Below are 26395 nucleotides of genomic sequence, written 5' to 3' on the forward strand. Positions count from 1 at the left end.
ATAAAAAATAAATTTATTAATATTTTTTAAAATGATCTTTTTTTTTTTTTATCGTTAAAACTATTCTACTTCTATTATTTACAAGTTGAAACAGTTACATCCAGGATTACATGTCCCCAGGGGCCAGGGCTGGTCCTCTGGTTTGATAGTGCTTACAGAAAACTTCATTTTCAGGGGTCTTCCAAAAACTACTAAACGCCCACGCAGGGGCTGTAAGCTTTTGCATCACAGAAAAAACAAAATTATAAATCCCACACAGGGGCCAAGGAGAGAGAGAGGAGTACTTCAGCAGTATTCTTCGCGCGGGCGCATTCGAACATAGAGTAACAAAATTAGGAGGCCAAACCATGACATTTACAGCGTAATTAAGCACAGGTAACAAGAGTAGCAGTTCACAACAAGAACCTGAGAGTTGTCGGAGGGCCGAAGCATGGTGGAGCCGGCGCCTATTCAACCGAATCCTCGTCCTCCGGGTCCTCTTCATAAATCCAGTACTCGCCTTCCGGTGGAGGTCCCCAATCGACTTTGGCTTTGCCTGAAGCTGGCGCTGGCTGAGGCGAAGGTTGCACAACATTCGTTCCAGGTGGTGTCTCTGCTCTTTCCTCAGCAACTCTGGAACATTCAGCATGATGAGTTTGGGCGCTGGGTGATCCTCCCACCTCCTCTTTCGGTTCCTCCATGAAGAGGACCGAAACATGAGCATTGATGTTGGAATTTTTAAAATGATCTTTCTCTCTATATATACATTGAATTATTTTTGTTAGCAATATTTTTTTAATGCATACATTTAATTATTTTTATTATTAATACTTTTTAAAATGTTACATATTCATATTAAACATACAAAGAATTATAAATCTCCCTCATATTTTGAATCAGAAAGTACCTATTATTGGAATAAGAATTCTTTGACTCTTTCTCTATATATATGTTTGATGTTAAAATCTTTTACTCAACATATATATTGAAATATTTGATTTATAATTTATTAAAATTTTCTTTGTTATTAAATTTTTAAAAAATTATATATATCAACTCTATATTAAAAATGAAATAAATTACACATCTCCATATATATATATATATATATATATATATATATATATGGAGATGTGTAATTTATTTCATTTTTAATATAGAGTTGATATATATAATTTTTAAAAATTTAATAACAAAGAAAATTTTAATAATATATATATATATATATATATAGAGCCCATCCTATGTAAACTATGAAATTCAAGATTCAAATCCCTGTGGGTCAAGCTAAAAAAATATGGAAACTGAAGTATTTTACTTATAGGTGAAAATAATATATTTTTGTTTTAAATATTACATGTAAATTGAACACAGAATGAATTACACATCATGTAACATGAATAATATTATTTTATGTCAAATCCATATTAAGTATTGAAGAAATTACATATCTCCCTCATACTAAAATGTAAATTAATGTTTTTGTACTTTCAATTAATTTATTTCTTTACATAAAGTTGATGTAATATTAAGGTGGAACTTGAAGTATTATGTACTACAATATATAAGATATATTATATTATGTACTACAATATATATTTATATATTATATTATATAATATGTAAATATAAACAATCAATAATTAATTAACAAAAAATAAAGAAAGATATAAGACCTGTCTACTAATGAAAAGACACCCCCACTATGTATATATATCGGGTCTCTCAATTGTAATTAGATATCAATAAAAAATATCTCATACATCTTATATAAATCTAATAATGTTTACTCAATTGTAAAAATGAAATTAAGGTTGAGAATTTTTCAAGCGAATAATTATTTATCATAAGGCAATGATTACCAAGATGTGAAAATAAGAAAGAATTCAACATGGTATCAGAGCCCATGGTATTTTCCAAAAAAACTTCGAAAAAAATTGTTACCGATTTGTAATTTTTGTTTACTGGATCAAATTTTTTTACGTAAAATTTTGTTAATTTAATTTAATTTATTTATGGTTAATGGTTTATAGGTCCATGGTTTTGGTAAACCTTTGACTCATGGTATTTCCTACCATATAAAACAAAACAAAAGACTTTCTTAATGTGAAGTACATGTTAAGACAAACACTACTCCAAATTTGGAAATAAGTTAATTTAATTTTCCATTTACAAGTTGGTGTCCAATCTCCAAGTCAAAGATATGCTAGATGGAGTAGAAAATTTCAAATTATGGAAGCATAGAATACTTCTCATCCTAGAAGAGAATGAGCTCTTGGATTATATCAAGAAAGACCTCTCAAAACCAGAAGAGGAAGAGGTCAATGCAAAGCATAAGAAGAATGTGATAAAGGCCAAGAGGATCTTGTCAAATTGAATAAAAGACCATTTAATTCCTCATGTATTAGAATTGATGACACCGTAGGAAATGTTTTATGCCTTATCAAGATTATATGAAAGTAAGAATACAAGCAGGAAACTAACTCTAAGGCATCAACTCAAAAATATAATGATGAACAAATTAGATTTAGTTTCTACCTACTTCATGCAAGAGGACTTCACTGGGGGAGCAATACCATACCACATGCATTCATATTGGGGGATATATATTGAGGTAAAAATGAAATAATATTTTGAGCATATAATAGGGAGTAAAGGATTTTTATATTGGCGAGTATTAAAAAGGGAGCTCAAAGTTAATGAAAAAATATAAAGGGGTATTAAAAATGTTTATGAAAAATGGATGCTTACAATATCTAATGAAAGTATGTTTTGTTTTGTTTTGTTTTTGTTTTTGTTTTTTTTAATTGGGAAGGTGTATTGGGTTCATATTGGTAGGGGGTTAAATAATGTGTTTTTTTAGAGGTAATTTTTAATATTTAGTAAAATTAAGGGTATTATTTAGTGTACCACAAAGACCCGTGATATGTCAGAGGTTCATTGAGTGAAGCCCTCGTGACTTCATGAAGATTTCTTAGATCAAGGATCAACTAGCAACTATTGGAGATTTGGTGGATGATGCAGATCTTGTGACTACAACTCTAAATGGTTTTCCTTCTTCTTGGGATGCATTTATTCAAGGAATTTGTGCAAGAAGGAAATTACATAAACTTGATAAGCTATGGACAAATTGTGCTCAAGAAAAATCAAGATTGATATGCAAGGCACATGAAAACAATGATGAAGAAAATCAAGCTCTTGTTGCTCATGTGAAGAAAGGAAAAGAAAGAAGAAACAACAATTCGAAGAAAAATAAAATATCAGTTCCAAATCACAAGAAGGATGTATCTAATATTAGGTGTTACAACTATCAGAAGTTGGGACACTTTGCTTACTAGTGTTCTCAAGGGAAAGGAAAAAGGAAACATCATGCACATGAAACATATATGGAGGAGTCTACACCTTAGAAAAAAACTAGGGAGTCAAAAGATGAAGAGAATGTCTTTGTCTCATCTCTCACAGGAACCATCAATTAAGGAAGCAATATTTGAATAGTAGACAGTGGTGCTGCCAAGCACATGAATGGGTTTTGAAATTCTCTTAAAAATTAAAAAAGGGGGAGTTCATCCTTTCAGGACGAACTTGGAGACGATTCAAAGCATGCAATAAAATGAGTAGGAGAAACATCCTACTAATTTGATTCAGGTAATTCAATTTCAATAAAAGATGTATTTCTTTTACAAGATTTAAAGAAGAATCTTCTATGTATCTCTGCCTTAGAAGATCGAGGCTTCATAGTAGCTTTTGTTGATGGCCAAGTCGTTTTATAACTTAAGGGTTAAAGTATAGATTCAATTAATGTGATTGGTGTCCGAGAGGGAGGACTGTATAAATTAATTGGAAAACCACAAGCTCTTGTACACAATAGTATTATATCTAGTGAGCTATGGAACCAAAGACTTGATCACCTCAACTATAGATCCTTTCCAGTTTTGAGAAAAATGGTGTTAGGCCCCTATAATACTAGTGATTCCCCCATTACTATTATCATTGTATCCCTTATTGTTATTATTGTGCCCCTATTGTCCCCATATTGTTATTAGTATGCCCCATAGAAACCCACTATTGTTATTTTTGTGCCCTTATGTTATTACTGTTATGTCGGCTTGATTACAATGTGACCCCTTAGACTCCTATATATAGAAGGGAGGTTTAGTCATTTGTGTCATCCAAGAATTGTTCATTTGTGTAATGTAAATGAGGTTGCCCCCTCGAAGAGGCTGAATTCTAAGGCTTTGATCTATCTTTTCTATCCTTTTGTGATCTAGTTTCCTAACATTTGGTATCAGAGCTTTGGATTCTATGGTTTTTATGCTCCAAACAGGTCATCGTGGCATTTTCGCTAAAAACAAAACCCATTTGGGCCGAAATTGTTCTGAACTTCGGATCCAAATTTCAGAGCTTGTCGCGCTATATTTGTGGAGATATGATCTGAGGAAGTTGGCATTTTTGCAGACTCCTGAATTACATTCCAAACAGGTGACCTGGGGAAACTCGTCATAACTTTTGTTTTGAGCATCGGATTGAAATTTCATAAAAATTTTCCGAAATAGGACGGCCCGTGGTTTTCTGTGGATCAGTTTCAGGTACTAATATCAAAACAGTGACACGTGGCACATCGTACAAGTTCGCTCTACTGAACTATTCTATAATCAAGTCACCGTGGGAGATTTGGCATAACTCTTCCTTGGAGAATCAAATCTTGATCAGACTTGCGGGGTTAGAAAGAGGACTCAAAGGACTACTACAGGACGAGATTTCAAATATTCAAGATCTGCAGTTACAGAGATACAATAGATTCAATATCAAGCTCTTACAAAGTGGAAAAAAAGGTGTGTAGTTTTTTTGAATTTTGCATAAGATTGGTTTGAAAAAATTACTTTGAAGGAATTAAAAGGGAATATTGAAGAATTATTAGCATTAATTAATGCTCTGAAGAATGAAAATGGAAACACCTAGTAAGCAACATGAAATTTCTAGCATGACTCGTGAAGAAGAGGAAAAAATGCAACATGATATATCAAAATTATAAGACCAAGTACAACAAATTTCATTCTCACTAAAGGTAAATGAAGCCAAGATGAATGGCGCGGAAGCCAATATGAATGGCATCCAAGTTAAGATGGATGGTTTAAAGAAAGGCATAAAATCTAAGATGAATGGCATGGACGATAAGATGGAAGAATTGAAGATAATTTTGAATAAGTTGCTACAAGAAATGGTCACTAATGGTGAAAGGGTAGTAAAGGAAACTCATGATGAGAACAAACAAAATGTTAATCATGATTTCATAGACTCTAATGTTAGATTGAAGACCCACCATGTTCCAAAAATTGATATGAGGAAGTTTGATGGCAAGGATCCTAGAACATGGATACTACAGATGGAGCAATTTTTTTATCTCCATAATGTGCAAAACACACAAAAGGTACGTGTTGCAACTTTATATTTGGAACCAAATCAGTTTGTATGGTATCGATGGCTTTGCCCTTGTAAACGAATTGTCACTTGGGCAATTTTTATGGAAGAAATGATAACACATTATGAGGATACAAAAAGCAACACCTTTTTTAGCCAATTGATAAATCTCAAACAAAAGGGTTCAATGATGGAGCACATTGAGGACTTTAAAAAATTGAACATAAGGGTAAAAGATATTCTAGAGGAGCATAGGATTGATGTGTTCATAGGGACTTTAAAGGATAATATCCAACATGAGGTTCGCCTTTGGGAACTTGATTCATTGGAGAATGCATTCAGGTTAGCAAGAAAAATGGAAAACAAAATTATGGCAACGCGGAAGCCTACCACTCACAACTATAAAGATGGAAGTGTTGTTGCCCCTAGCCTTCCACAATCTACAAGGTTGACACCGCAACATTTGGAAGAAAAAAGAGAAAAAGGTCTTTGTTACAGTTGTGATAGCAAATATACTAAAGGTCATAAGTGTGCTGAGAAGAAATTATTCTACATAGATTGTAAAGAGGAGGAAGAAAAGGAACAAGAAATGTCAAAAGAAGAGGATATACTCTAGGATCAAACCCTAGATAAATAAGAAATGAATCCGACCATATCTTGTAATGCATTGGCTGGAATTACCACTCCTCAAACTATCAAGATAGAAGGACATATCAAGAAGAAAAAGGTAATAGTGTTGATTGATTCGGGAGGTACCCATAATTTTATTCATTGTAAGATAGCAAAGGAATTGAATTGCTTCCCATATCCAGCACCAGAATTTCAAGTGATGGTTGCAAGTGGAGGAACCATAAATTGCTCTGGAAAGTGCCATAATATCAAGCTATCCATGGGAGAATATGTATTGAATAACCCAATGCTTTCCATTCTAATGGGTGGTGCTGATGTTGTACTAGGAGTCCAATGGCTACAATCCTTGGGTACAATAGCTTTTAATTTTCAAGAACTTTTCATGAAATTTTGTGCAGAAGGAAAGGAAGTTGAATTAAGGGGTATTGTAGGGAAATCGGGGAAGATAATTAGCTATAATGGTATGACAAAGCTTCTAAAGAAGGAACAACGAGGTGTAATTTCACAATTATGTTCGCTAGAGGTTCCCACATCGAAATCATCTATTTCTCCAGATATCCAAAAATACTTGGACAATCATTCCAAGGTATTTGAGACTCCCAAAGGTCTCCCACATATTCGTGATCATGATCATGCTATTCATTTGATTCCAGGAAGTGTTCCTCCAAACATCAAGCCATACAGATATCCTTATGCCCAAAAGAGTGAAATTGAACGTATGGTTGCGGAAATGCTAGAGGCTGGTATAATTCAACCTAGTCAAAGTTCTTTCTCTGCTCCAGTAGTATTGTTGCACAAGAAGGATGGATCATGGCACATGTGTCCGGATTATAGGGGGCTCAACAAGCTCACTATTAAAGATAAATTTCCCATTCCTGTCATTGATGAATTATTGGATCAATTGCATGGATCAATTTACTTCACCAAGTTGGATTTTCGTTCAGGATATCATCAAATCAGAATGAAGACTGAAGTCATTCCAAAAACAACATTTATAACTCATCAGGGTCATTATGAATTTTTGGTCATGCCTTTTGGCCTTACCAATGCACCTTCTACATTTCAAGGTTTGATGAATTCCATTTTCAAACCCTTAGAAAATTTGTGTTAGTATTTTTTGATGATATGCTAATCTACAACAAGTCTTGGAAGGATCATGTTGAACATGTTGATAGGGTGCTCAAACTATTGAAGGAGAAACAATTATATGCAAAAAGCTCCAAATGTTTCTTTGGAGTATAAGAGGTGGAATATTTGGGTCATATTGTATCTCATGAAGATGTTAGGTAGACCCTAGAAAAATTAAAGCCATTAAGGAATGGAAAATCCCCACATCCATAAAGCATCTATGAGGATTTCTCGGGTTGACAGGATATTATCACAAGTTTGTTAAGAATTATGGGAGAATAGCAACACCTCTAACAACATTATTAAATAAAGATGAATTTTCATGGACTCTAGAAGCAACAAATGCCTTCGAACATCTTAGAGAGGCAATGTGCCAAGCACCAGTCTTAGCTACGTCGGACTTCACAAAAACCTTTATTGTGGAATGTGATGCTTCAGGAAATGGAATTGGTGTTGTTTTAATGCAAGATGAAAGACCCATTGCTTTTGAAAGTCATCCTATCCAGGGAAAGTATTTACAAAAATCTATTTATGAGAAGGAAATATTGGAAATACTACATGCACTTAAGAAATGGCGACCCTACCTAATGGGAAGACACCTCAAGGTAAAAACGGATCATGATAGTTTTAAATACTTTTTAGAACAAATATTATCCTCTGAAGAGCAACAAAAATGGGTCACAAAGATGTTGGGTTATGACTTTGAAATAATCCTACAAAAAAGGGAAGAAAAATGTTGTGGCAAATGCACTCTCAAGAAAGGATGAGGATGTGGAAGCATTGTTGTGCACCATTTCTATTATCCAACTAGATTGGATAAACGAAGCAAGGGAGGAATGGAAGAATGACAAAGAAGTGTGGGCACTCATTTGAAAGTTACAACAAGATCCCAGTACATCTAATACATTTAGCTGGAAAAAGGATTCGTTATGGTACAAAGATCGCTTATACCTATGTAAGAATTCCCAACTCAAACAAAAGATTCTTATGGAATTGCACACTTCTCCCTTAGGAGGGCACTCAGGATTTTTAAAAACTTACCACAGGGTTAAGAAGGAATTTTTTGGGGATGGCCTTAAATCGTTTATTCAAAAGTTTATGACTGAATGTTTGGTTTGCCAACAAAATAAAGTTGAAACAATTAAGACCTCGGGTCTATTACAACCTTTACCCATTCCAAGCCAACGTTGGGAGGATGTTTCAATGGATTTTATCACACGTTTACCCCAGTCCTAAGGAAAGAGTGTCATCATGGTGGTAGTTGCCAGACTTACCAAGTATGCACACTTATGTGCATTATCACATCCATTTAAAGCCAGTACAGTTGCTACTTCATTTATGGAAATAATTCAAAAGCTACATGGAAAACCCAAGATTATTGTAAGCGACAAAGATCCCATTTTCACTGGAAATTTTTGGACAGAATTATTTTCTTGTCTCGGTACTCAGTTAGCTCATAGCTCATCTTATCATCCTCAATCTGATGGGAAAACTGAGATAGTAAACAAATGTTTGGAAGGATATCTTCGTTTCTTTGTATCTGATAAACAGACACAACAGGTCAAATGGTTGCCTCTAGCTGAATGGTGGTTGATCTAAAATGGATCCTAGAGCACTTTCTAAGTTTTCATGAACTCTTTAAAAATCATGCCAAAGATTCGAAGTCTTATAAAGATCAAGCTATTGGAGGGAATCATCAGATAGTTTCAATGGCGATTAGTGTGGATCAATGAGGGCCGTCAATCTAGTGCGCAGAGCGGCGGACCATGGTAACACGCGCTGACACCAACCAACAAATGCAGGGATAATTTTAAACAATGGAGGTAGTTCCCGATATGCGATTAGCAACAAGTCACTAATTTCATATCACAGGGAAAACCTCTCAGTGAAGAGAAGCCCTGAGCACTCGGACCCGAAATAATTATAAAACGCGAAAAATAATGTTTTGGTTCCGTCGGAGCGGGATTCCACAAAACCGGCAGAATATCGGAAGGGCTTCGAGCGGTAAGCGGTTTCGACCGAGTTCCGCCTGATGCCACACAACGATCACCACGCATCCTAGCGGGGAGAGAGAAAACCACTCACATCAGATGGGTAAACATCATGCTACTTAGCCACCCGATATGAACAATGACCGTAGGATCTAGGGCCTTCAAATCAACGACGAGACGCATTCTAATGGATGACCAGATTTGACAAGACTATAAAGCAATATCACATAGGATTTGAATTCCGATATGGACGATGCGTTGGCAGAAGGTCGTGTTTCGTGGGCATTCTTGGAGTTAACAAAAAAAAAAAGGTTGTTTCAAATATGTCCAAGAGAACTGACACTCATCCGTTATGAAATAAGTGGCCACCTCCCTGTGAGGCATTATACAGTGACTGATTACGCAGGACAGAGGGATTCAATGGACAGAGGCAGGGGAACCAGAAAGCTGGGAAGCGGAAATGAACAGTCAGGAAGCAGATTGGGTTAAAAGCCACAAACTGACAGAGAGAGAAAAAAAGCTAAGAGCAGTAGGCAGTAAGCCAAAAGCAGAGAGAGGAAGCCGAGCTGACCTATAGAAGCAAAGGCAGCATTGAGCCAGGATTAGGACAGAGACAGAGAGGGTCAGAGATTCTATGTACTCCAGAGAAGACTTGAGAGGTTCAAGCGAACTCATTTGTATATGCCTGTCGTGCATTGAGTCTCAGATTGGGCTCATACTACTATGATCAATAGAGGTCGAGAGTTAGTAAGGAGAGTCTGTGTACTCTAGAGACTTGGGGGATCCAAGTATAGTCTTACTGATTTGTATATGTGTGTGAGACTCAAATTGAGCTCACTATTGTAAAAGCTCTGCTTTGAAAACATAATAGGGAGGCCACCACTGAAGGCTGGACTAGGAGACGTAGCCCAGGAGTATTGGGTGAACTCCTTATTAAACTTGTTGTGTTTATATGTGTTGCCTATTATGTTTTCCTTAACTGCTTCATTGCCTATGTATTTCGCAATATTATCTATTTGTTGCATAAAATAACATAGGCACATCCATGCACATGAGTTTTTAATACCTTATTCATTGTCTTATACCAATTTCGAATCAAGTGGTATCAGAGCTTTAGGTTGCTAAGGTTAGACAAGCTTGTGCTGGATTTTTTTGTTGAATGCTAACTAGGACAAAGCTCAAATTAGGAGAAGGAGAGTTGTTTGAAGCTAACCCAGAAATTGGAAGAGTCTATCCTAGGAGGAAAATGGCAGAAGAAAGTCCCTTGGAATCAGACTCCTAGTTCACGGACAGTTTCATGACCATGAGAGCCATGGTAGAAGAAATGTATAAAGAATTTAAGAAAGGTAGAGATGAAGATTCTTCAACCTCCAAACAATATAAAGGAGTAGAGGAACCTCTTCTAGTTTCCCACCTAGAAGGCAAAGGAATAGAAGAAAATCCCTCTCCGCCATCTCCCCATCATCACCTTCATCATTATCTTCTTCACATAAAGAAATCCCTGAAAAGAAAAAGAAGAAACCTTCTTTGATTAAATTAGACGTGAAGTTTGATTTGCCAGTTTATGACGAAGAATTGAATGCAGAAAAGCTAGATAATTGGATTAGATAGATTGATGTATATTGCAGAGTGAAGAACATTGATTCAGAAAGGAGAAAGATTCAATTGGCTAACCTACGCCTTGGAGGCACTGCCCTAGTATGGTGGGAAGGCAGGACACAAGTTGCTTTGAAGAAGCATGGCAAAATTCTTTCTACCTGGAATAAATTTGTTTCTACCATTAAAAAGCAAATCTATCCACTAGCTTATACGCAGCAAGCTATGATGAGTTGGCAAACTCTTCGTCAATTAAAAGGGCAAAGTGTACAAAGCTACACCCAAGAATTTAGAAAAAGAGCTTTGATTCTAGGAATTTCTTTAGACTCACCTGAAACTATGCTGAAGTATATAGGTGGTCTATACAGCTATTTAACGCACACCATTCTCATGTTTAATCCTACTAGCATAGATGAGGTATCTGTTTAGGCTACACATCTAGAGGCTAGAGGAAAGAATGTGAACCCAGAAGTTGGGGGATCATCAAAACCCACTGCAAGCAAGAACAAGGAAAAGAGAAAGCAAAAATGGAAAGAGAGGAAGACAAATGCTATACAAAAGACCAAACCTTCATGCACTCACTGCAAGAAGGATGGGCATGATGATGAACACTACTGGATTCTGCATCCAGAGCTGAGGCCCAAGAAGTTCGATGGCAAAAAGAAGAAGACTGCTACAGCTATTCAGAAGGATTTGGGGTCAGACTCAGGGGATGAAACAACAATCACAGCCATAGGTATAAAAGGTAAAAATTCTGAAGCATCTACTAGTAATTCTGCACAATCTACTGATAATGAAGAAAATGAGAGGAAAAGACATGAGCTTTTTCATATTAGAGTTATTTCCAAGCATCAAAAGATTGATACTTTGTTTGATAGTGGCTCACAAGTAAACTTAATTTATGAAGCAATTGTAAAGAAGCTGGGATTACTAACCACACCTCATAAGAAGCCATATCCATTGGGTTGGGTATGTGATAAAGCAAATCTACAAGTGACTAGACAATGTAAACTTAGGTTTTCTTTTGGGTCAGAATTTGTAGATGAGGTTGAGTTAGATATTGTTCCCTTAGATATATGTGGAATTGTTTTAGAAAGTCCTTACTTGTATGATAGAAAAGCCATTTTCTATAGAGCTGAAAACAAGTATCAACTCGTTAAAGATGGAATCGAATATATTGTAAGAGCTCACAAACTCAAGAATAATTATACTCTCATAAACTCAGGGTAGATGAAAAGAATTGTAAATTCATGCAAACAATTTTTACTAATGGTTGTAAAGGAAAAGAAACCTGATAAAACCAATGTATTTGAAGGCTGTAATGCTAAACAGAAAGCTGATTTAGAAAAAGTTGTTTCAGAATATGATATGCTATTTCAAGAACCTAAAGGTCTGCCACCCAAAAAGGAAATAGTACATGATATTAATTTGCAGCAAGATGCTCCATTGCCTAACATCGGAATGTACAAGTTTTCCGCTTTAGAGAATGTAGAAATCAAGAAGCAGGTATAGGAGCTACTCGAGAAAGGGTTCATAAGACCTAGCACATCACCATGTTGGTCTCCAATTGTCTTGGTCAGAAAGAAAGATGGCTCATGGAGGATGTGCATTGATTACCGAGCACTGAATAAGATAACGATAAAAAATCATTATCCCCTTCCTCACATAGATGATCTATTAGATCAGTTGAAAGAAGTTGTTTACTTTTCCAAGTTGGACTTGCATAGTGGCTACCATCAGGTCAGAGTTGCAGAGAAAGATGCATGGAAGGTTGCTTTCAAAACAAAGTAGGGATTGTATGAGTGGTTAGTTATGCCTTTGTGCTTAACTAATGCTTCTACTACTTTCATGAGAGTAATGAATGATGTACTCGGGCATTTTATTGATGATTTTGTCATTGTATATCTAGATGACATTTTTATATTTAGTAAAACATGGGAAGAACATTTGAAGCATGTAAAGTAGACTCTAGAGGTTTTGAAAAGAGAAAATATTTATGTTAAGCTATCAAAATGTGAATTTGTCAAAACATCTCTGAATTATTTGGGTCATATTGTAGGGGGTGGTGAATTGAAAATAATCCCTCTAAGGTTGCAATCATTATAAACTGGCCTAAACCCAAATCTGCTATAGAAGTTAGAAGCTTCCTAGGAGCAGCACAGTATTAGAGAAAGTTTATTGCTAACTTTTCCTTGATTACAGCTCCCTTACATGCTTTAACAGGATTGAACAAGGTGTTTCAGTGGGGAGGCAAATAGCAGAAAGCCTTCGACACCTTAGAAGAAAAGATTAGTACAACACCAGTACTAGCACTACCCAATCTTCAAAGACCCTTTGAGATTGAAACGGATGCCAGTGACTATGCCATGGGAGTAGTGTTGATGCAGCATGGTAAACCCATATGTTATCATTCCGAGACATTTAATTCTACAGTAGTTAATTATCCCACATATGATAAAGAATTATATGCATTAGTACAGAGTGTGAAAAAGTGGAAACATTATCTAATGGGAAAAGAGACAGTTATACATATTGATCATCAACCACTTCAATATTTACACTCACAAACTAAGTTGCAGCAATCAAGACACTATAGGTGGATGGATTTTCTACAACAGTTTCATCTTGTCATTAGATATAAAAAGGGCATACACAATAAAGTTGCAGATATGACTATACTTAAGCATAACTCAGTATTGCATGAAAGCTACATTGAACAATATGCTCAAGATATAGATTCTAAAGATGTATATGCAACTTTAAGTCATGGCAAACAAGTAGAAGAATTGGATTATCATGTTATGGACCGACTCTTGTATCATTTTGGAAAGTTATGTATTCCTCAAACCGAAAGAGTAAAGATAATTCGAGAAGCACACACTTCTCTAATATCAGGTCATTTTGGTGTAAGTAAAACAGTTGCATAGCTACAAAGATTTTGTTATTGGCCAAGAATGAATGAAACAATTTCTAGATATGTAAGAGGGTGTACCATGTGTGCTAAAAGCAAGCCTAGCAATAGAAAACTAGGCCTATACACTCCACTACCAGTTCCTTCTCATCCTTGGGAAAGTGTTTCCATGGACTTTGTTGGGGGGCTGCCTAAATCTAGAAAAGGTCATGAATATTTATATGTTATTGTGGATAGGTTCAACAAAATGTGTATTTTAATACCTTGTAACAAACAGATTACAGCTGAACAAACAACAAAGTTGTTCTTTCAGCATGCATGGGTTCATTTTGGATTACCCACTTCCATTGTATTTGATCGAGATTCCCAATTTGTTGGGAAATTTTGGTCAAGTCTGTGGGAATTGATGGACACCAGATTGAAGAAGAGCACAACCTTTCATCCACAAACAGATGGCCAAACAGAGGTGGTCAACAGGACAGTGATCCAGTTGCTCAGAGGCTATTGCAACAAGCATCCCAAGCTTTGGGATGAACATTTGTGTTATGTGCAACATGCTTACAACCGAGCTAAACATTCTTCTACACAGAGATCTCCGTTTGAGACTTGTTTTTGTTTCACATAAAGGTCTCCCTTGGATTTTGTCTTTGGTAAAGACATAGCGGTTGATGGACACAGTGATGTGGACAAGGCAACCAAGTTCATTAAACAAATCCAAGAGATTCACTAGGAAGTACAGGAACAACTGGAAAAGATCCAAGCCAAGTACAAGGCAAGGCATGATAAGCATCAGATTGAGCATAGTTTCCAAGTTGGTGATCAAGTCTGGCTGTATATTAGCAAAGACAGAATGCAAGGTGAAGGTAAGAAGCTGAAGCCAATAAGGTATGGACCTTTTAAGATCCTTGAAAAAATCGGTGAGAATGCTTTTCGCCTTGATTTGACAGCTTACATTCACATCTATTCAGTAGTTCATGCAAAAAGCTTGAGACTGTTTGAACCTTCATTGATTGAAGATCCCAAAGAGCAGAGTCAATTGCCTTCTATTGATGATCTGTTGCCTGAATATCTCAATGAATTGCTGGAAGATAGAGTTTTGGACAAGAAGGTGAGAACTACATGCAGAGGGGATGTTGAGTACCTCAGGATTGGACTCAAAGGTTCAAAACCAAGTAGTGCAAGATGGATAGAAATTGGGCAAGCAAGGAATCTATATCCTCACTTGATTGATGCTTAAAAACCAACTTTTTGTGGTCCAAAAGCTTTTTCAGTGGGAAGGCGTGAATCCTTAGATAGTTGCAATGGCGATAAGGGTGGATCAACGAGGGTCGTTGATCTAGCGCATAGAGCGGCAGACCATGGTAACGCTCGCTGACACCAACCAGCAAATGCAGGGATAATTTTAAGCAACGGAGGTAGTTTCCGATATGCGATTAGTGACAAGTTGCTAATTGCATATCGTAGGGCAAACCTCTCAGTGAAGATAAGCCCCAAGCACCCGGACCAGAAATAATTATAAAAAGCAGAAAATAATGTTTCGGTTCTGTCGAAGCGGGATTCCACAAAACTGGCAGGACATCGGAAGGGCTTCGAGCGATAAGTGGTTTCGACCGAGTTCCGCCCAATGCCACACAGTGATCGCCACGCGTCCTGGCGGAGAGAGAGAAAACCGGTCACATCGGATGGGTAAACATCATGCTACTCAACCGCCCGATATGAACGATGACCGTAGGATCTGGGGCCTCCAGATCAACGGTGGGGACACGTTCCAATGGATGACCGGATTTGACAAGACTATAAAGCAAGATCACATAGGATTTGAAGTTTGATATGGACGATGCGTTGGCAGAAGGTCATGTTTCACGGGTATTCTTGGAGTTAATGGAAAAAAACTGTCGTTTCAAATATGTCCAAGAGAACTGACACTCATCCATTATGAAATAAGTGGCCACCTCCCTGTGAGGTGTTATACAGTGACTGATTACGCAGGACAGAGGGATTCAACAGACAGAGGGAGGGGAACCGGAAAGCCGGGAAGCGGAAACGAATAGTCAGGAAGCAGATTGGATCAAAAGCCACAAACTGACAAAGAGAGAAAAAAAGAAAAGAGCAGTAGGCAGTAAGCCGAAAGCAGAGAGAAGAAGCCGAGCTAACCTACAGAATCAAAGGCAACATCTAGCCAAGATTAGGAGAGAGACATAGAGTGTCAGAGAGTCTGTGTACTCCAGAGAAGACTTGAGAGGTTCAAGCGAACTCCTCTGTATATGCCTGTCGTGTATTGAGTCTCTGATTGGGCTCATACTACTGTGACCAATAGAGGTGGAGAGTCAGTAAGGAGAGTCTATGTACTCCAGAGACTTGGGGGATCCAAGTACAGTCTTGCTGATTTGTATCTGTGTGTGAGACTCAAATTGAGCTCACTGTTGTAAAAGCTCTACTTTGAAAACATAATAGAAAGGCCACCACTGAAGGCTGGACCAGGAGACGTAGCCCAGGAGTATTGGGTGAAATCCTTATTAAACTTGTTGTGTTTATATGTGTTGCCTATTATGTTTTCCTTAACTGCTTCATTGCCTGTGTATTTCGCAATAATATCGATCCGTTGCATAAAATAACACAGGCACATCCATGCACATGAGTCTGTAATACCTTATTCATTGTCTTAGATCAATTTCAGATCAGTGGTATAACACTTCTTTCCATACTGCAACAAAAATGACCCCATTTATGGCACTTTATGGATATCATCCACCATCCATGACATCATATTTAAGAGAAAATTCTAAGGTTCAAGCAGTGGAACATCACATTGAGCATCAACAACAAGTTCTGCAACCCTTAAAGGATAACCTCACATTAGCGCATAATAGAATGAAACAACAGGCAGATCAACATTGCAACAAAAGAAGTTTTGATGTAGGTGACTGGGTATTCCTATGGCTACAACCATATAAACAAATGTCCCTCAAGCAAGCTAAGAAGGATAATAAATTATCACCAAAGTATTATGGTTTGTACAAGGTGTTGCAAAATATTGGTACTATGGCATACAAGTTAGAGCTTCCTGCAACTTCCTAAGTGCACCCAGTTTTCCATGTTTCATGTTTAAAGAAGGTTATAGGTGACAAGCTCCCAGTTCAAAAAATATTGCCAGAACTTGACGAGGAAGGAAAAATGATATTGGAATCGGAAGCAATCACAGAAACAAGAACTCGACAACTATGAAATCGATCAATTTCAAAGTATCTCATCAAGTGGAAGAACTTATCAGCTGAAGATTCCACATGGGAGGATGAGAATTTTATACAAAAGCATCCAGAACTACTCAAGCGTTGAGGAAAACGCTTTTCAGAAGGAGAGGGGCATGTTAGGCCCCTACAATACTAGTGATTCCCCCATTACTATTGTCATTGTATCCCTTATTGTTATTATTGTGCCCCTATTGTCCCCATATTGTTATTACTATGCCCCATAGAAACCCACTATTTTTATTTTTGTGCCCTTATTTTATTACTGTTATGTCGTCTTGATTACATTGTGACCCCTTAGACTCCTATATATAGAAGGGAGGTTTAGTCATTTGTATCATCCAAGAATTGTTCATTTATGTAATGCAAAGGAGGTTGCCCCCTCGAAGGGGCTGAATTCTAAGGCATTGATCTATCTTTTCTATCTTTTTGTGATCTAGTTTCCTAACAAATGGTCACCGGTCCACCATATATGCAAGTGGAGCATGATGGAGTATGAAAAGGTTTTGCACTTGGAAAGAATTTGAAGGGAAGTTTTTCAAGCAATGACAATAGATCCAAGGGGATCTTGGACATTATACATTCAAATGTATGTAGAAAAATGATTGTACCATCTCTAAGTAAATTTTATATTATGTCACTTTTATTGATGATTTCTCATGCAAAACATGGATCTATTTCTTGAAAGAAAAATATTAAGTTTTCAATAAGTTTAAATAATTCAAGGTTGTAATTGAAAATCTCTCTAGAAGAAAGATTAAGGTTATGAGGTCAAATAATGGAGGTGAATACACCTCAAGTGATTTCAAATACTTTTGCAGAGAAGCAAAGATTAAGAGGGAGCTGACAACTCCCTAAAATCCCCTAACAAAATAAGGGTGTAGAGAGAAAAAATAAATCTATTGCGGAAGTAGCTAAAGAAATGATCCATGGCCATAAATTACCCATGTATCTAATATGTGAAGAAGCATCCATAGCAATTTTATATGTTCAGAATAGAAGTCCTCATAAGATATTGGGGAACAAGACTAGAGAAAATTTTAAAGATGGAAATTTATCTTAAAGTTTAGAAACCTCGACAAATCTCACTTGTCCATAATATATAATCTATAAAATATTTGATGATATTTTTGTAAAAAAAATTCAAATGTCTAATTATTTTATATAGTCTCTATATAAAATTTTGGCGACCTTTAAGGTAAAATAGTTTTATACTATAAAATATGGGCTAATAATTTTTACGGAAAATGGAAATTAGCGAATCTTTTTTTGGTAAAAACCATGGAAAATTAGTCCACTTACCAATCAGCCCCTAATATTTTTCCATGAACAAGACACCAGAAGAAGTATTCACTGGGAAGAAATCAAAAGTCAGCCACTTGAGGATATTTGATTGTCCAATATACATACAGTTCCGAAGGAAAAGGGAAAAAAGCTAGAGCCTTTAAGAAAGAAGGACATCTTAATTGGATACAGTGAGACTTCAAAGGCTTATAGAATATATATATCTTTGGATAGAGAAATATTGTGATTAGCAGATATGTCACCTTTGATGAAGAAGTAAATTTAAGGAAATATAGAGAGTTTCACATGTATGAGGAAAAAAAGGAGCAAGAGGTTCCCAAGGATACAATCATGATTGAATTTACTCCAGAAGAACATATACCAAAATATCAAGATGAGATAATAGAGCAAGAAATACGAGTAGATCCAACCAAAAGATCCCAAAAGTGTTGATTTTTGTGTAGCTTGGGAGGTTCTCGAAGCCCTGGTGTTCGAGGGTTGGAGATCAAAGCACCACAAATGGGGTTGTGGGCTTGAGGTCCAAGCTTGGGGGTTTTGCACCCATTGTGATTTGGGCCAAAACCATGATGAATATACGACATGTGATGGATGGGGATGATAATTCTTGGTGATACAATTCCAACGCAATGAGAATCATTCGAATTCGAGTTTTCATTAGAGAGAAATAAATTTTTGAAGTTGGCTAACTAATTATTGGTTACCAAGTCATATAGGCTTGCTGTAAACATAGTCTAATAGAAGGGTCTCTTCATCATTTCGTTGAGCCCTTGTATGTGTATAAATACAAGGTGTATTGGAGTGTTTTAGAGTATCCATTGGTGTGACATTCCTCCAAGGAAGAGCTCTGAAATTCGGATGCCCTAGCCGCATCAAGAGAGGGTCAAGACAACGTGGAGACAAGTCTATTTGGAGGCCAAGAAGCAATATAGAAGAGGACTATTTGCATGGTTGATTTAAAAATTGTCTTAGGGCTATTTGAGGGCTATCAAGACAAGTTCGAGTTTCTGTTCAAGGACCGAGTTGTTGGGTAGTGAAGGCTGAGGAGCTAGATGGAAAAAAAATTGAAGAAATAGGTGCGTTTGGGCATGCATAGGGATTGTCTCACGATTTGGTGTTGCAGTGCTAGACTACAGGTGTTAGCACACAACAAGATCAGCGTAGAGGGATGTCAAGATGTACTAGCCCCTCAAGAAGGTAATGTGGACAAGGAGGAGACTTCCCAAGGAATGTCACAGCCCTTTGAGGGTTGGTTTGTAGAATGTCATAAGGGTTTATGGCTACAACACATGCCCTAAACAGGGTTTTCACAAACGCAGAAGCAAACAACAGTTCAACAATGTTTTGGAGGGGTGTTGGAAACTAGTTTAGGATTAGATTTGGATCAATTAAGGGAAGCCTGTGGAAGGGAAGGAGGAAGGGAAGATCTGGTGTTTAGATTCCCTACACTAGTGATAGATTCCAAAGTTATTGAGCAACAAAAGATTTCTGTGTATTGGGTCAAAGTGTTGACTATTCCATAGATCAAATGATGGGCAACTTGAATAGGCCTTATGAGTTGTTTGGAGGAGCCCACGTGGAGTTTTTGGAAGCCTACCAAGTAGCCAAGGTGACAACAGGAACATTAGATTGGAAGACAAGAGTAAAATGGCAATATGAGTTGCAGATGGACCCTTGGATGATGGATTGAAGGTTTCCTCGGTGAGGACATATTGATGTGCCCAGATTTGTGCAATAGCTCCTCCATTGCAGAAGCAAAGGGAAGATTGGTGGAGTCTGTGGGAAGCCATGAGTAAGGGTTCCCAAGTGTGGGGATGCCCTAACTAGGTGCAGATGCTACAACATGGACTTGGTCTCTCATGGATTATTGGAGGGAAGCGTGAGAGAAGACCAAGTTTGGACGAGATTGGGCACTCATGGTTTGTTGGAGGACAATGTGATAGTGTCCAAGTTGGAGCCCGATGAGAAACACCTTCATGCACAAAGGTAGTTGTGAGAGAGCCATTTATTGAGCTCAAGGGTTGATGAACAATAAGAGCAGTTTGTGGAGCCCTAGACTTGCGTGTGGAGAAGGACATATACAGCAGATGATGGGTAGTCCTGATAGCATGTGTTCATTGTGGGAGATGGAAATATTGCAGTGATAGGTGGAAGCCCTTTGTACCCTATGTTGGCCTTCATCGGAGCAGTGCAGGAAGACCATAGTGGGCTGAATTCCCTGAGTAGCTGAGGAGCAGCAGTGGGAAAATCGAGAGTTGTTCACAAGTGGAGCTGTGAACAACTCGATAGGAGTCTTGATGTGTTGTGGCGTTGATGGATGAAGGAACAACTAGAGAGAAGATTGGATAGCTGAGATTCAGTGACCAAATGGTCTTGGAGCATTGATAGAGGTAGGAGTTTCATATCAAGGAGCTGTAGGACTGGGCAGGTACAAGGTATGACCAAGGCTGCTTTGAGGAGCTCTACATCAGCTTGAGGGTTAGGGTATCTTATTGAGGGTAGATTGGTTGTCGATGGACTAACACCAAGCCCCAGTTTTTTATCTTGTACTAGTGGATGTATGATGGCCATTATCCCTCGTGTAGTAGCCCTACATTGTTGTATTATATGTTTTTAATATAACGAAGTTGGGTTGAAAAATTAAAAAGTTGTCTATGTTCTGTGCATGTGTGATTTACTGATTTATATTTCTGCTGCGCAAAGTAGTTTATGGTCGATATTCTTGGTTTGGTATCATCAGTGATTTTAAGACTCTAACTTAGACCCAAGGTCATGGAAATTCAACATGTTATCAGAGTTCATTTGAGCTACTTTGAGGGATAGTGAATCAAAGTGTGAAAAGTGAAGAAACTTAGAGGGAGTTGTGGGTTCCTGGATCATGGAGTAGAGGGTTCAACTGGAGACATGGAGATGTGGTCTCAATAGACTACATGATGAGATGGGATGGGAGTTCTAGTGGATCAATGGTGAACCTGATGCACTTCAGTATGTTGTGTGGCAGTTTGTAGATCGTGGACTTCCTATGTCTTGTCATGGATGGTTGGGACAACTCGAGGATTTCTTTGGCATGGATGAGATCAGATTGATCGAGATGGCTTAATGTCATGTACTACAGGTTGGTAGGCTAGAGTTTTCATTGGATGGTGATTTTGCATATCCGAGATTGGAGGGATTTGCACGAGTGGTATTTGATCGAGGAGGATGAGTGCTTGCAAGACTGAGCAAGGGGATATCATGTAGGCTCAAAGGGAGCAACCCTATGGAGGTTTCGGATCTTCAAGTTCAGAAATGATGAGGCAGAGGCACTACCAAGATTTCTAGATTCATTCTATAGGGTATTCTAAGTGATGGATGCCAAATGGGCTAGTGTCATTGCTGAACGATGATGGTTACTTCCTAGTCTTAGAAGTTCCTCCCTCGCTAAGAAGGAGTGTTGATTTTTATGTAGCTTGGGATGTACTCCAAGCCCTGGTGTTCTAGGGTTGGAGGTCAAAGCACCACAAATGGGCTTGTGGGCTTGAGGTCCACGCTTGGGGGTTTTGTACCCATCATGATTTGGGCCAAAACCATGATGAAGATATGACATGTGATGGATGAGAATGATATTGCTCAATGATACGATTCCAATGCAATGAGAATCATCTGAATCTGAGTTGTCGTTAGAGAGAAATGAATTTTTGAAGTTGGCTAATTAATTATTGGTTACCAAGTCATGTAGGCTTGGTGTAAACACAGTCCAATAGAAGGGTCTCTTCATCAATTCGTTGAGCCCTTGTATGTGTATAAATACAAGTTGTATTGGAGTGTTTTAGAGCATCCATTGCTGTGACATTCATCCAAGGAAGGCTCTAAAATTCAGATGCCATAGCTGCAACAAGAGAGTGTCAAGACAACATGGAGACAAGTCTATTTGGAGGCCAAGAAACATCGTATAAGAGGATTGTTTGCAGGGTTTATTTGCGGATTGTCATAGGGATGTTTGAGGGCTATCAAGACAAGTCCAAGTTGTTGCTCAAGGGCCGAGTTGTTGGGCAGTGAAGGCTGAAGATATAGAGGGACAAAATGTTGAAGAAATAGGTGTGTTTGGGCATGCGTAGGGATTGTCTCATGATTCAGTGTTGCAGTGCTAGGCCACAGGCCTTAGCACATAGCAAGAGCTGCGTAGAGGGCTGTCAAGGTGGACTAGGCCCTCAATAAGGTAACGTGGACAAGGAGGAGGCTTCCCAAGGAATGTCGCAACCCTTGAGGGTTGGTTTATGGACTGTCATAAGGTTTTATGACTGTAGCATGTGCCCTAACTAGGGCTGCCACAATTACAAAAGAAAACATCAGTTCAACAATGTTTTGGAGGGGTGTTGGATCCTAGTTTAGGATCATATTTGGATTAGTTAAGGGTAGCCTTTGGAAGGCAAGGAGGAAGGGAATATATGGTGATTAGATACCATACACTTGTGACAGATTCCATAGTGATTGAGCAGCAGACTTGTAGCAGAAGATTGTCGTGTATTGGGTCAAAGAGTTGACTATTGCATAGATTAGTTGATGGGCAGCTTGAGGAGGCCTTAGGAGTTGTTTGGAGGAGTCCGCATGGATTGTTAGGAAGCCTACCAAGTATCTAAGGTGACAACATGCACATCAGATTGGAAGGCAAGAGGACAACATAAAGATGAGTTGCAGATCGACCTTGGATGATGGATTGATGGTGTCCTAGGTGAGGACATATTGATGTGCCCAGATTTGTGCAATAGATCCTCTATTGCAAAAGCAAAGGGAGGATTGGTGGAGTCTACACGAATCCATGTGTAAGGGTCTCCTAAGTGTGGGGATGCCCTAACTAGTTGCAAATGCTACAATGTGGACTTGGTATCTTGTGGATTGTTGGAGGGTAGTGTGAGGGAAGACCAAGTGTGGACGAGATTGGGCACCTAAGGTTTGCTGGAGGACAATGTGATAGTGTCCAAGTTGGAGCCCGATGAGCAACAACTTGATGGAAAAAGGTAGTTGCAAGAGAGGCAATTATTGAGCTCAAGGGTTGACGAACCAGAGGAGCAGTTTCTGGAGCCCAAGACTTGTGTGTGGAGAAGGACATTTACAACAGATGATGGGCAGTCCTCCTGGCCCGTGTTCATTGTGGGAGATGGAAATATTGCAGTGATAGGTGGCATCACTTCATGCCCTATGTTGGTCTTCATCTGAGCAGCACAAGAAGACCATAGTGGGAAGAATTCCCTGAGTAGTTGAGGAGTAGTAGTGGGAAAATTGAAAGTTGTTCACAAGTGGAGCTGTGAACAACTCGATAGGAGTCTTGATGTGTTGTGGCCTTGATGGAAAAAGGCACAACTAGAGAGAAGATTGGATAGCCGCGATTCAATGACCAGATGGACTTGGAGCATTGATAGAGGTAGGAGATGTAGATTGAGAGCCGCAGGACTTTTCAGGTATAGGGTACGGACAAGGAAGTGGTGAGGAGCAATACATCAACTTAACAGTCAGAGTATCTTGTTGAGGGTAGATTGGTTGTCGATGGACTGACACCAAGCCCCATTTTTGTATCTTGTACTAGTGGATGTATGAGGGCCATTATCCCTGGTACAAGAGCCCTATACTATTGTATTATATGTTGTTAATATAACAAAGTTGGGTTGAAAAATTAAAAAGTTGTCTACGTTCTGTGCATGTGTGATTTACTGCTTTATATTTTGTTGTGCAAAGTAGTTTATGGTTGATATTCTTGGTTTGGTAGTGTCAATGATTTTAAGACTCTAACCTAGACCCAAGGTCATGGAAATTTAACAAAAAGAACCTATCCCAAAATATTAGGATGAGACAATAGAGCCATAGATACTAGTAGATCCACCCAAAGTGGTTACAATCATCAAGAAGATACTAGTATGGATCCGAAACACGTTGCATGAAGCAGAAAAAACTTGTAGGTCCTAGAGGCTCCTTCAGAGAGATCAAGACACCACAAAATTTTTCCAACTATGTGGCGCTAATGAGTAAGATCATTGATTCAAAACCTTCCACTTATGAGGAATCTACAAAACAACATGTGGTGAAGGATGTTGTGATGGAAGAGTACCAATCCATCATGAAAAATGATGTGGGTTGTGGTTCTAAGTCTAGAAGGGAAGTCAATGGCGACTTAAAAATGGATCTACAAGATAAAGCATGTTGCAGATGGAAGCATAGAAAAGTACGAGGCTATATTTGTGGCTAGAGGATACTCCCAGAAAGACGAAAAATATTATAATGAAACATTTGCCCCAATAGTTAGGTACACTTATATTATATCTATCATCTCTATTGCTTCTATTAGGGGTTGGAAATTACACCAAATGGATGTAAATATGGCCTTCCTGAATGGTGTAATTGAAGAATAAGTGTACATAAAGCAACCACGAGGTTTTGTGATCCATGGGAGGAGTCTTATGTTTGTAAATTGGAGAAATATTTGTACGGGCTTAAGTAGGCACCTAGGGATTGGTATGACATAATATATAGTTATTTATTGAGCTTGGGGTTCACCAAGATTAAAGCAGATCCAAGTTTTACTACAAGGTTGAAGCTGGTTGCCCCTTGATATTGGCACTATATGGAGATGACTTGTTTCTTACAGGGGATGAGAAGCCCATAAATGGGTGAAAGAGGGAGCTCACCTCAAAGTTTGAAATGAAGGATCTGAGTTTAATGCACTATTTATTGGGGTTAGGATTGTGGAAAAGACCAAATGAGATCTTCCTTAGCGAAGGGAAGTTACAATTGAGATCTTGTAGAGATTCGAGATGATGGATTGCAAGTCCATGACCACACCTATGGTTACGAGTTTGAATTTATTGAGTGATTCTTCTTCATATTTGGTTGATCCCATGATGAATATACAATTGATCAGATCCTTGATGTACTTGTTTAATACTAGGCTAGATATATGCTTTGTAGTGAACACATTGAGTCAGTACATGGTTGAGCCTAGACATGTACATTTGGTAGCAGCAAAGCATGTATTGAGGTACTTGAATGGTATGGTTGTATATGGACTCAAATATGTCTCGAGCGGTGAAGTAAAGTTGAAAGTTTATACAGACTTTGATTGGGCAGGGAGTGTAGTAGAGAGGAAAAGCACATTGGGATGTTGCTTCAATTTGGGATCAAGTATGATCTCATGGTTTAGCAGAAAATAATTTTTAATGCCACTTAGTACAACAAAGGCAGAATATATAGTATCCAATGATGCAAGCCATGAAGCAAAGTGGCTTCAAAAATTTCTTGAAGGTTTATTTGATCTAGAGTTGGAGCCAACTTTGATATATTTTGATAATCAAAGTTGTGTGAAGTAATCAAAAAATCTCGTTTTTCACGATAATTCGAAGCATATAGAGATCAAATTCCATTTAATTCGAGACATGGTACTAAGAGGAGCAGTAGAACTCTGGTACATATCCACAGATGATCAAACATAAAAACAATCCTCTATCTAAAGAGAAGTTTGAATACTTTAGAGACAAGCTTGGCATGATGTAGAATGTCCACCCTTGTTGAGAGGGAGTTGTGACTTTTCTCTACAGTGGGTAGATACTCTCCCTTTAACCAAGGGTTTCCCAGATCAATCATATGAAGTGACTGAGGGAGTAATGAGTAGCCTAGTACAAGTCTTGTCTACACCATGTGAAGTGGCTAGGTGTGATTGGTGCTACTAGGAGAGGAGAAACATCATAGATACTTACAATGTAGTCTTGGGACTATGGTGGTAGTCTTTCCCATACCATATGAAGTGGGTGGGTGTGATTGGGACTACTAGAGGAGAGCATCATCGAAGAATACCTTCCTCGCTAAGAGGGAGTTTTGATGTTTTATATAGCAGCGGAAGGTATTCGCTTCCATATAACAATGTATAATATACATTATATCATATACAACAATATCAATATATATATATATATATATATATATATATATATATATATATATATATATATATATATATATATATATATATATAAAATAAAAGAAAAGACACGTCTTATTGAAAACACATTTTTATCAATGAAAAGGCAATTTGACTATGTATATATATTGGGTCCCTCAATTGTAATCAATATTGAGGTTGAGAATTTTTCAAGTGTGTAATTATTGATCAAAAGACGAAAATTACCAAGATCTGAAAATAAGAAATAATTCAACGATATTGTTAT

This window comes from Pinus tabuliformis, chromosome 7 (assembly GCF_031772625.1).
Source record: "Pinus tabuliformis cultivar Carrire ecotype Pingquan chromosome 7, CPIR1, whole genome shotgun sequence".
Classification (NCBI taxonomy): Eukaryota; Viridiplantae; Streptophyta; class Pinopsida; order Pinales; family Pinaceae; genus Pinus; species Pinus tabuliformis.